This window comes from Salmo trutta, chromosome 23 (assembly GCF_901001165.1).
Source record: "Salmo trutta chromosome 23, fSalTru1.1, whole genome shotgun sequence".
NCBI lineage: Eukaryota > Metazoa > Chordata > Actinopteri > Salmoniformes > Salmonidae > Salmo > Salmo trutta.
Window position 1 is genome coordinate 27465523 of NC_042979.1, and position 12947 is coordinate 27478469.

Here is a 12947-nt window from a genome sequence, read left to right on the forward strand (position 1 = left end):
GTATGTAGGCAGCAGCCTATCTGTGTTAGTGATGGCTGTTTAACAGTCTGATGGCCTTGAGATAAGCTGTTTTTCAGCTTTGATGCACCTGTACTGACCTCGCCTTCTGGATGGTAGTGGGGTGAACAGGCAGTGGCTCGGGTGGTTGTTGTCCTTGATGATCTTTTTTGTCTTCCTGTGACATCGGGTGCTGTTCAGTGGCTTGCAAAAGTATTCACCCCCCTTGGCATTTTTCTAAAACTATTCACCCCCCCAAAGTCAATACTTTGTAGAGCCACCTTTCTCAGCAATTACAGCTGCAAGTCTCTTGGGTATGTCTCTATAAGTTTGACACATCTAGCCACTGGGATTTTTGCCCATTATTCAAGGAAAAACTGCTCCAGCTCCTTCAATCTCAACAGATTCTCAATTGGATTGAGGTCTGGGCTTTGACTAGGCCATTCCAAGACATTTAAATGTTTCCCCTTTAACCACTCGATTGTTGCTTTAGCAGTATGCTAAGGGTCATTCTCCTGCTGGAAGGTGAACATCCGTCCCAGTCTCAAATCTCTGGAAGACTGAAACAGGTTTCCCTCAAGAATATTCCTGTATTTAGCGCCATCCATCATTCCTTCAATTCTAAGCAGTATCCCAGTCCCTGCCGATGAAAAACATCGTGTCTTGGTGTGATGAGAGGTGTTGGATTTGCACCAGACATATTGTTTTCCTTGATGGCCAAAAAGCTAAATTTTTGTCTCGTCTGACCAGAGTATCTTCTTCCATATTTTTTGGGGGTCTCCCAAATGCCTTTTGGTGAGCACCAAACGTGTTAGCTTATTTTTTTCTTTATGCAATGGCTTTTTTCTGGCCACTCTTCCGTAAAGCCCAGCTCTGTGGAGTGTATGGCTTAAAGTGGACAGATACTCCAATCTCCGCTGTGGAGCTTGGCAGCTCCTTCAGGGTTATCTTTGGTCTCTTTGTTGCCTCTTTGATTAATGCCCTCCTTGCCTGGTCCGTGAGTTTTGGTGGGCGGCCTTCTCTTGGCAGGTTTGTTGTGGTGCCATATTCTTTCCATTTTTGAATAATAGATTTAATGGTGCTCCATGGGATGTTCAAAGTTTCAGATTTTTTTTTAGAACCCAACCCTGATCTGTACTTCTCCACAACTTTGTCCCTGACCTGTTTGGAGAGCTCCTTGGTCTTCATGGTGCTTGCTTGGTGGTGCACCTTGCTTAGTGGTGTTGCGGACTCTGGGGCCTTTCAGAACAGGTGTATATATACTAGAGGTTGACCGATTATGATTTTTCAACGCCGGTACCGATTATTGGAGGACCGAAAAAATCCGATACCGATTAATCGGCCGATTATTTTTCCTTTTTTGTAATAATAACAATTACAACAATACTGAATGAACACTTATTTTAACTTAATATAATACATCAATAAAATCAATTTAGCCTCAAATAAATAATGAAACATGTTCAATTTGGTTTAAATAATGCAAAACAAAGTGTTGGAGAAGAAAGTAAAAGTGCAGTATGTGCCATGTAAGAAAGCTAATGTTTAAGTGCCTTGCTCAGAACATGGGAACATATGAAAGCTGGTGGTTCCTTTTAACATGAGTCTTCAATATTCCCAGGTAAGAAGTTTTAGGTTGTAGTTATTATAGGAATTATAGGACTATTTCTCTCTATACGATTTGTATTTCATATACCTTTGACTATTGGATGTTCTTATAGGCACTTTAGTATTGCCAGTGTAACAGTATAGCTTCCGTCCCTCTCCTCGCTCCTACCTGGGCTCAAACCAGGAACACATCGACAACAGCCACCCTCGAAGCAGCGTTACCCATGCAGAGGAAGGGAAACAACCACTCCCAAGTCTCAGAGCGAGTGACGTTTGAAACGCTATTAGTGTGCGCCCGGCTAACTAGCTAGCCATTTCACATCGGTTACACCAGCCTAATCTTGGGAGTTGACAGGCTTGAAGGGGTGGGTATAATTTCTGGAACGTTCCAACAGGAATCTGTTCCAAAAAACGTAAAGTAAAAGGTTGCCAACCAACAACGCATACAAAGTAGCAACGCATACAAACCTAGCTAACTAGCTGCCGAATAGGCATCAACTCACCACGTAGCTTATTCTTAATGTTTGTCCATAGGCAAACAGACATGTGAAGACAGACATTTTTCGGAATAAACGTGATGAGTGAAACATGCAATGAAATAGACCACTCCCTACCTGGTATCTTATTCTGCCGCTATACAACTTTGTATGCGTTGTTTTTTGGAAACCTTGTTATTTACGAAGTTTTTGGAATAGATTCCTGTTGGAACGTTCCACAAATTATACCCACCCAGGTTGAAGTCATAAACTGCGCAATGCTTGAAGCACAGCGAAGGGCTGTTTGAATGAATGCTTACGAGCCTGCCTACCACCGCTCAGTCAGACTGCTCTATCAAATCATAGACTTAATTATAATATAATAAACACACAGAAATACGAGCCTTAGGTCATTAATATGGTCGAATCCGGAAACTATCATCTCGAAAACAAACGTTTTTTTCTTTCAGTGACATACGGAACCGTTACGTATTTTATCTAACGGGTGGCTAAGTCTAAATATTCCTGTTAGGCATTGATGTTTATGGTTAGGTACATTGGTGCAACGACAGTTCTTTTTTCGCAAATGCACTTGTTAAATCAACACCCGTTTGTCGAAGTAGGCTGTGATTCAATGAAAATTAACAGGCACCGAATCGATTATATGCAACGCAGGACATGTTAGATAAACTAGTAATATCATCAACCATGTGTAGTTAACTAGTGATTATGTTAAGATTGATAGTTTTTTATAAGTCTAATGCTAGCTAGCAACTTACCTTTGCTTCTTGCTGACCTCGCGTAACAAGTAGTCAGTTTGTTAATCCTTGTGGAGTGCAATGTAAGGCAGGTGGTTAGAGCGTTGGACTGGTAACCGAAGGATGCAAAAACGAATCCCCCCTGAACAAGGCAGTTAACCCCCGTTTCTAGGCCGTCATTGTAAATAAGAATGTGTTCTTAATCTGACTTGCCTAGTTGAATAAAGGTGTAAAACTTGAAATCGGCCCTAATTAATCGGCCATTCCGAATAATCGGTCGACCTCTAATATATACTGAGATCATGTGACAGATCATGTGACACAGATTGCACACAGGTGGACTTTATTTAACAAATTATGTGACTTCTGATGGTAATTGGTTGCACCAGATCTTATTTAGGGGCTTCATAGCAAAAGGGTAAAATACATATGCACGCACCACTTTTCTGTTTTTTATTTTTATTTTTTAAACATGATCTTTTTTTCATATCATTTCACCGATTTTGACTATTTTGTGTATGTCCATTACATGAAATCCAAATAAAAATCCATTTAATTACAGGTTGTATTGCAGCAAAATAGGAAAAATGCCAAAGGGGATGAATACTTTTGCACGGCAATATAGGTGTCCTGGAGGGCAGGTAGTTTGCCCCCGGTGATGCGTTGTGCAGACAACACCACCCTCTGGAGAGCCTTGCAGTTGTGGGTGGTGCAGTTGCCATACCAGGCGGTGATACAGCCTGACAGGATGCTCTCAATTGTGCATCTGTATAAGTTTGTGAGGATTTTAGGTGCCAAGCCAAAGTTCTTCATCTTCCTGAGGTTGAAGAGGCGCTGTTGCGCCTTCTTCACCACACTGTCTGTGTGGGTGGACCATTTCAGTTTGTCTGTGAAGTGTACGCTGAGAAACTTAAAACTTTCTACCTTCTCCCGTTGATGTGGGTAGGAGGGTGCTTCCTCTGCTGTTTCCTGATGTCCACGATCATCTTGTTTGTTTTGTTGACGTTGAGTGAGAGGTTGTTTTCCTGACACCACACTCCGAGTGCCCTCACCTCCTCCCTGTAGGCTGTTTCGTCACTGTTGGTAATCAAGCCCACTACTGTTGTGTCATCTGCAAACTTGATGATTGAGTTGGAGGCGTGCATGACAACGCAGTCATAGGTGAACAGGGAGTACAGGAGGGGGCTGAGCACGCACCCTTGTGGGGCCCCAGTGTTGAGGATCAATCGAAGTGGAGGTGTTGTTTCCTACCTTCACCACCTGGGGGTGGCCTGTCAGGAAGCCCAGGACCCAATTGCACAGGACAGGTTTGAGACCCAGGGCCTCAAGCTTGTGGCAAAATCCTGCACGGAGCCTTCACCATGCGCTGCCACTTTAAGAGTGCATCAGCAGTAAGGAAGGAAGAGATAAAGACAGCTCTTTCAGCTTTCTGGAAGGGAGCTCTTGGTTGGCGCGACAGTTTGATTGTGTGTGCTATGCTGCAGAAGTCCTTGGTTTTTTCAGCGTGTTTAGTTTATAATGTGTTTAACTCAATCATCATGTGACTGCTCTAGGTCGTGGTTGTTATCGTTTGTGACCGTACCAGATATGGATCGCATGGATTAGTAGCAACATTGTTGCGAAGCTTTGACATACAAGCATACAAAACATCAGTTCAACTGCAAGCCTGAAGTCAACAGCTAAGATCTCTCTTTCTCTCTCTCTCTTTCTTTTCCCTCAATCGTTCCAGTGCTTTACACTGCAGCAGGCTTCCTATTTTCAAATGCACTTCCCGTTGATGTTCATTAGCGCTGGACTATTATTGCCCTGCCAGAACTATTTGGGTTGACATTTTAGTTAAACGGGAGGTTGCTTGCAAGTTGTGTATTGTTAGTTGAACTTTATTGAGGTGGTGTGTACTAATGACATGCGGCCGAGAAGATTGTGGACATTTTTAAGGCCTTTTTTTTGTCAATGAACACCTTCATACACTCGGCACTCCTCCACTGGAAGATAATACAGATTATTGCAAATCCTCTGTTGATGACTGGGTTCTTGTAAATTGTTTCTATGAAGTTGTCATTCAATTGCTCTGCCATTTATTATTAGTAGTGTTATTGTATGAGGTATCATTGGTGGGGTTACCCCTGTGCGGTGACGTGGGTTTTATATGGTGGGTATTCTATTTTCTCTCCACTGGCTATCTGGTAAACAGGCTACACTCTAGGCAGTCTCTTCTGCTGATGTGTGTGGGTCTGGTAGTGGTACACTCTCTATACTACTCTTCCTTTCGGCAGGGTTACTACCTGCCTGGCGCCCAAACAAAATATGTATCTTTACCCCTCTCTAATAAATACTGCTACAAGCTTAATGATGAGCTTGGAGGGTACTATGGTGTTGAAAGCTGAGCTGTAGTCAATGAACAGCATTCTTACATAGGTATTCTTCTTGTCCAGATAGGGCAGTGTACAGTGTGATGGCGATTGCATCGTCTGTGTGGACCTATTGGGGCGGTAAGCAAATTGATGTGGGTCTAGGATGACAGGTAAGGTGGAGGTGATTTGATCCTTGACTAGTCTTTCAAAGCACTTCATAATGACAGAAGTGAGTGCTACTGGGTGATAGTCATTTAGTTAGCTTTCTTGGGAACAGGAACAATGGTGGCCATCTTGAAGCATGTGGGACAGCAGACTGGGATAGGGAGAGATTGAATATGTCCATAAACACACCAGCCAGGTGGTCTGCACCTGCTCTGAGGACGCGGCTAGGGATGCCGTCTGAGCTGGCAGCCTTGTGAGGGTTAACACGTTTAAATGTCTTACGTCGGCCACGGAGAAGGAGAGCCCACAGTACTTGGTAGCGGGCCGCGTTGGGGGCACTGTATTATCCTCAAAACGGGCAAAGGTGTTTAGTTTGCCTGGAAGCAAGATGTCGGTGTCCGTGACGTGGCTGGTTTCCATTTGTAGTCCGTGATTGTCTGTAGACCCTGCTACATATGTCTTGTGTCTGAGCTGTTGAATTGCGACTCCACTTTGTCTCTATACTGACATTTCGCTTGTTTGATTGCCTTGCGGAGGGAATAACTACACTGTTTATATTCTGCCATATTCCCAGTCACCTTTCCATGGTTAAATGCGGTGGTTCGCTCTTTCAGTTTTGCGTGAATGCCACCATCTATCAACGGTTTCTAGTTAGGGTAGGTTTTAAGTCACTGTAGGTACAACATCTCCAATACACTTCCTTATAAACTCACTCACCGAATCAGCGTATATGTTGATATTATTCTCTGAGGCTACCCGGAACATGTCCCAGTCCACGTGATCAAAACAATCTTGAAGCGTGGATTCTGATTGGTCAGACCAGCGGTGAATAGCCCTTAGCACGGCTACATCCTGTTTGAGTTTCTGCCTATAAGAAGGGAGGAGCAACATGGAGTCGTGGTCAGATTTGCAGAAAGGAGGGCGGAGGAGGGCATTGTATGCATCACGGAAGATAGATTAGCAGTGATCCAGTGTTTTACCAGCGCGAGTGCTACAGTCAATATGCTGATAGAATTTAGGTAGCCTTGTTCTCAATTTAGCATTTTTTTAAATCCCCAGCTACAATACAGCCTCAGGATATATGGTTTCCAGTTTGCATAAAGTCCAGTGAAGTTCCTTGAGGGCTATTGGTATTGGCTTGACGGGGGGATATACACAGCTGTGACAATAACCGAGGAGAATTCCCTTGGGAGGTAATACAGTCGGCATTTGATTTTAAGGAATTCTAGGTCCGGTGAACAAAAGGACTTGAGTTCCTGTATGTTGTTACAATTAACAAACATGAAACATACACCCCCACCCTTCTTCTTCCCAGGGAGATTTTTTATTCCTGTCGGTGCAATGCACAAAGAATCCATGTGGCTGTAATGACTTCGACAGCATATCCCGAGAGAGCCATGTTTCCGTGAAACAGTTTGTTACAATCCCTGATGTCTCTCTGGAAAGCAACCCTTGTCCTAATTTCGTCTACCTTGTTATCTAGAAACTGGACATAAGCGAGAAAAATACTTGGAAGCATTGGGTGGTGTGCGCACCTCCAAAGTCTGACCGAAAGAACGCTCCATCTGCTTCTTCTCCGGGCGGCGTTGTTTTGGGTCAGCCTTTGGAATCAGTTCAAATGTCCTGGGTGGTTCAGATAAAGGATCCGCTTGGGGAAAGTCATATTCCTGGTCGTAGCGCTGGTAAATTGACATCGCTCTGATATCCAATAGTTCTTCCCGGCTGTATGTGTTAACACTTAAGATTTTCTGGGCTAAAAATGTAAGAAATAATACATAAAAAAAAAACGAAATACTGCAAAGTTTCTTGACTAGAAGCATCAGCAAAACGAAGGGAGAGATTGTGAAATAGTTCAAGTTCCTCTGCGTACACATCACTGACAATCTGAAATGGTCCACCAACACAGACCGTGTGGTGAAGAAGGCGCAACAGTGCCTCTACAAACTCAGGGGGCTGAAGAAATTCAGCTTGGCCCCTAAGACCCTCACAAACTTATACAGATGCACAACTGAGAGCATCCTGTCGGGCTGTATCACCGCATGGTACGGCAATTGCACCGCCCACAACTGCAGGGCTCTCCAAAGGGTGGTGTGGTCTGCCCAACGCATCACCAGGGGCACACTGCCTGCCCTCCAGGACACATTTACATTTAAGTCATTTAGCAGACGCTCTTATCCAGAGCGACTTAGAAATTGGTGCATTCACCTTATGATATCCAGTCGAACAACCACTTTACAATAGTGCATCTAAATCTTTTAAGGGGGGGGGGGTTAGAAGGATTACTTTATCCTATCCCAGGTATTCCTTAAAGAGGTGGGGTTTCAGGTGTCTCCGGAAGGTGGTGATTGACTCCGCTGTCCTGGTGTCGTGAGGGAGCTTGTTCCACCATTGGGGTGTCAGAGCAGCGAACAGTTTGGACTGGGCTGAGCGGGAACTGTGCTTCCTCAGAGGTAGGGGGGCCAGCAGGCCAGAGGTGGATGAACGCAGTGCCCTTGTTTGGGTGTAGGGCCTGATCAGAGCCTGAAGGTATGGAGGTGCCGTTCCCCTCACAGCTCCGTAGGCAAGCACCATGGTCTTGTAGCGGATGCGAGCTTCAACTGGAAGCCAGTGGAGAGAGCGGAGGAGCGGGATGACGTGAGAGAACTTGGGAAGGTTGAACACCAGACGGGCTGCGGCGTTCTGGATGAGTTGTAGGGGTTTAATGGCACAGGCAGGTAGCCCAGCCAACAGCGAGTTGCAGTAATCCAGACGGGAGATGACAAGTGCCTGGATTAGGACCTGCGTCGCTTCCTGTGTGAGGCAGGGTCGTACTCTGCGAATGTTGTAGAGCATGAACCTACAGGATCGGGTCACCGCCTTAATGTTAGTGGAGAACGACAGGGTGTTGTCCAGGATCACGCCAAGGTTCTTAGCACTCTGGGAGGAGGACACAAGGGAGTTGTCAACCGTGATGGCGAGATCATGGAACGGGCAGTCCTTCCCCGGGAGGAAGAGCAGCTCCTACAGCACCCGATGTCACAGGAAGGCCAAACATAACATCAAGGACAACAACCACCCAAGCCACGGCCTGTTCACCCCGCTATTATCCAGAAGGCGAGGTCAGTACAGGTGCATCAAAGCTGGGACAGAGAGAAGCTGTTTTTCATTCTATCTCACGTCCATCAGACTGTTAAATAGCCATCACTAGCTAGCTACCACCTGGTTACTCAACCCTGCACCTTAGAGCCTGCTGCCCTATGTACTGTACATAGACATGGAATCACTGGTCACTTTAATTATGGACACTAGTCACTTGAATAATGTTTACATACTGCTTTACTCATCTCATGTGTATCTACTGTATTTTAGCCAATGCCACTCCTTCATTGTGTGTGTGTGTGTGTGTGTGTGTGTGTGTGTGTGTTTTAATTCCATAATTTTTCTTTTAGATTTGTGTGTATTGTTGTGAATTGTTACATACTACTGCACTGTTGGAGCTAGGAACACAACCATTTCGCTACACCCGCAATAACATCTGCTAAACATGTGGATGTGACCAAAACAATTTCATTTGATTTTGATTTAATATGAAGCTGCAAGCTGCAGCCAAAAGGCCTTCATAAGTTTACCAATCTCTAAAAATACTCCTTGGCTAATGTAGGATGTAGAACTGTTATTCACACAGCATGTTCTGCATCTCTGTTGCCTGGTTACAATGGAGGCCCACCATTAGTGAATGTGCACAAAGCCATATTTGAAATGTGGGAAATGACAGCACCCGGTGAATGTATGCAGCCACACGCAAACAAATCACATACTATTTTCTGTAAGCATCATAAATATTCAGATTTGATTGGAAGCTATAGTATGCCAGATTTTCAGATTGTCTTCAAATGGGAACACATGATACAGATGTCATATTGCCAACATAACCAGAATACCACAGGTATCACAAGACTTCAATAGTGCTGCAAAAAGGGCAGCATGTCTCTTCAGAATGCAGAGAACGGAACTGACGTCATGGTGACGTCATGTAATTGTGTCCGGGAAAGAGTGTGAAGAATATCACAGTACATTCTTCCACAGCGCATTTCTTTAATATAATTGGGAGAGCATAGCATTGTCCACCAACATCAAGCACCAATACTCACAACGGCAGGCTTTGCATGTACTGTAACATTTACCGTACAACACACTGTTCCATTTCCACAAGCCCCAAAGTCTTGCATGGTCAGAAGCATGCTGAACAAGTAATAGTAATGAACAAGTAATGAACATTTTAATAGTCAAATCATAGTGTAAAAGCAGGGAGTCTGGTTCTACTCTTTTGGTATTTTTCTAGTGTTTTGTGGTGGAAAACTGAACGGGTCGAGCATAACACATCAACCCTGTTACCCATAGATAGACAGGCAAGAAATGTTTTAACATTGTTTTTTTTTTGCATTCAAATGCCTCTCTTTGCACACAAGTTTCCATTCCCCCTGTCACAAAGGGATTCATGGCTGATTTAAGATGAAATTGTCAACACTTACGGTCAATCCTGTTACTTTATTTGGCACCCTATATGCAACTCTTATTTAAATTTTTTCCTCTTGAGATGGGAAAACGTGATTTTATGAAGTTAAACATATGCTCTTTATAACAGCATGTTAAAATTAGGTGAAATCAAACTTTTTGGGGGACCAAGTTACACTTTTCAAAAGGCACCAAATGTAAACCAGGTAAGCACCGTTTAACCAGTCACCTTTTGTTTCAACTGATTTCTAGGTCATTTCTATTCAAAGCATCTGTTGGCATAACCATTGTCTCCTTTGTGTCTTTGTTTGATTTATTAACTACATTACTAAAACACAGATTATTATTATTATTATTAGTATATTTTATATTAGAATCTGTTATGCTGTAAATGGCAATCCCAAGTTATTGGAAAATGTGCAATTAGGATTTTACAAAACTGTTAGGCCATGTGCGGGTCAACCAGTGATCAGTTAATTAAATGAAACTGTACGTGGGGGACCTGAGAAGGCGGCCAGGGTTACGCAGAATTCTTCATCCCCACGATATTTATGACCCTCCTCTGCAGCTGCCTCCACTTCTGCGAATCGGAGAGATTCAATTACTCTCTGTCAGAGGAACTGGGGTGCCGCCTCATATCTATGATTTACCAGTACATGCACATCGAGCCGCATAGCCGCATACGCTCGCACACTACAAAGACAAGTCATTTCCTTTAAAGCAGACTTCAATCAGAGAGCCTACCTGATGCAGTCAAGCATTTGCTCCCTTGATATCGCTCTCAAGCCCCTATCCAGTATATTCTGTCTAATACAAAATGACCTTTGGCTCGTAGATATGCACATCAATGCAGACCTATATTGTTTTACCGTCTCCTCCTGGTGATGTACTGTATGTTTGTATGGTCTATGCTGAGAGACATTCATTTGGAATGTGGATTGACTACTTTAAATAACACCGGAGATTCACATTAAATGAAATACTCTGCCACTAACTGTGGATGCTTCAAATCTGCGATGGCTTTCATAAATATAGCATTATGTCATTTATTTGTACATATGAGTGAGTTGGGCTCCCGTGATGTACTTATCGTGTGGCTGTTTTCACGTGCCCTCTGTCTGGGCATGTCTCACATAGTAAATAAGAGATGTGGTATGTGCGTGCATGCATGTAAGTGTGTGTGCACGTGAGCATGTGCTTGCTGTTGGAACAGATGTGGCAGCATCGTTATTGACCATTAAAACTGTAGATTAGTGCACTATAGCTCACCGGTAATTGGTCCATGCTCGTGCCTGTACTGCCCCATCACTCTCACTGGTTGTCTTGCCTCTGGAGCAAAGTCATACCACCCACATACTGAGCCAGAAAACATGGCTTGCTGATACAAAACCCGAAGCAGGACATCAGACACACATTTTCAGTTATGCCTCAAAACAATACAAAGGCAGGTTTCCTGATCTGTACTGTGGCTGATTTAGATAACATTAACTGATAACCTGGAAAAGACAATATGTCACAATCAATTGTTATGTACAGGTAATAAAAAAAAATAAAGGGAACACTTGAGTAAATGTATATTGAAGCAGGTGATTCTACACAGGTGTGGTTCCTGAGGTAATTAAGCAATTCAAACATCCCATCATAAAAAAAATACCCATTTGCTAATTATTTTGGCTGCCGTGGCTGGAAGAAAAGATCTCTGACTTTGAAAGAGTGGTCTCAAAGGAGCATAGGTGGTTTAAAGAGTGTGTGTGTGTGGTTGTGTCTAAGTCACCAGATCTCAACGCAATTGAACACTTATGGGAGATTCTGGAGCGGCTCCTGAGACAGTGTTTTCCACCACCATCAACAAAACAAAATTATGGAATTTCTCGTGGAAGAATGGTGTCACAGCCCTCCAATATAGTTCTAGACACTTGTAGAATCTATGCCAAGGCGCATTGAAGCTGTTCTGGCAGCTCTGATGGCTCAACACCCTATTAAGACACTTCATGGATTATTAGAAACAATTCCATTGTTACGTAACTCCATAAATGTGGCTTTTGGAAGTTATAGTGAAATTAGTATCTGCAATGAAATGTTAGAATAGCGTGCTCTAGTCAAGAACTTTAAAAGTGATGGGCCATTTGAAAATGTGAAGTCTGTGTGATCCTGTTGTGTGTTCTCTTGTTAAAACTGAGCTGCGCACAGTTCCGAGTGGGGAAAACATTTGGAAATGAAGTATAAGGGCATCTGTGATACAGAAGACTAAAATACAGATGTAGGATCTTAATTTGAGCTACAGGAAATGTGGATTATAATTAATGGATTTTTTTTGTAGGTGTTGATAAAACATTTTTGGGGGGCAAATCAAGTCTGACGTTTTTAAGTGGAAATTACAAACTTTAGAAGCCTTTTTAAACATTGAATACACTACACTGTACAAGTTTGCATTTCCTGCTGTGCATTCTCAGTAACAAAAGTGATCAAATTAATATCCTAGATTTGTAATCAGTTGACAGCAAAAACAGATGTTAATTCCCAGTGGGTTCCCCAACATGTACAGAAGCCTGTCTATGACGGATGTGTGTTTAACCAACCGAACAGGACACTGTCATTTCACTGACCAGTTTGAAGTATAACCATCTTTTATTCAGTATAGAACACCAACAGCAACATTTTTTTAACGATTTTAGTAAATAACAGAGCTTAAACAGACTGATGCACAAGAAAGTGACATGCACAGTTGACCACAGCATTTGCCGTTTATGTTGTCATGACTACCTAACCAATCCAATTACTGGCTGTCTTTGTCATAACCAAACAACAAATGTATTCCATCATCAATCAACAATGGGTATGTCAAGTTTGACACTTACTGAATGAAACTCAAGGTCGCAAGGTTTTGAAAAGCACCACTTGTTTGATCTCAGAAGCTTTTGTGACAGATTGCGAGGAGGACTGTTATATTTCTTTAATGAATGACTCATCCTGCCCCTTCACTGGTTGACAAGAACATGGTGTATTGGTGTTTACCCAATGTTCCCAAGGGACCTTGTTTTCCTTGAACAAAAGTGGGGAGAAAGAGAGGCACGCAGGCAGGCAGGCAGGCAGGC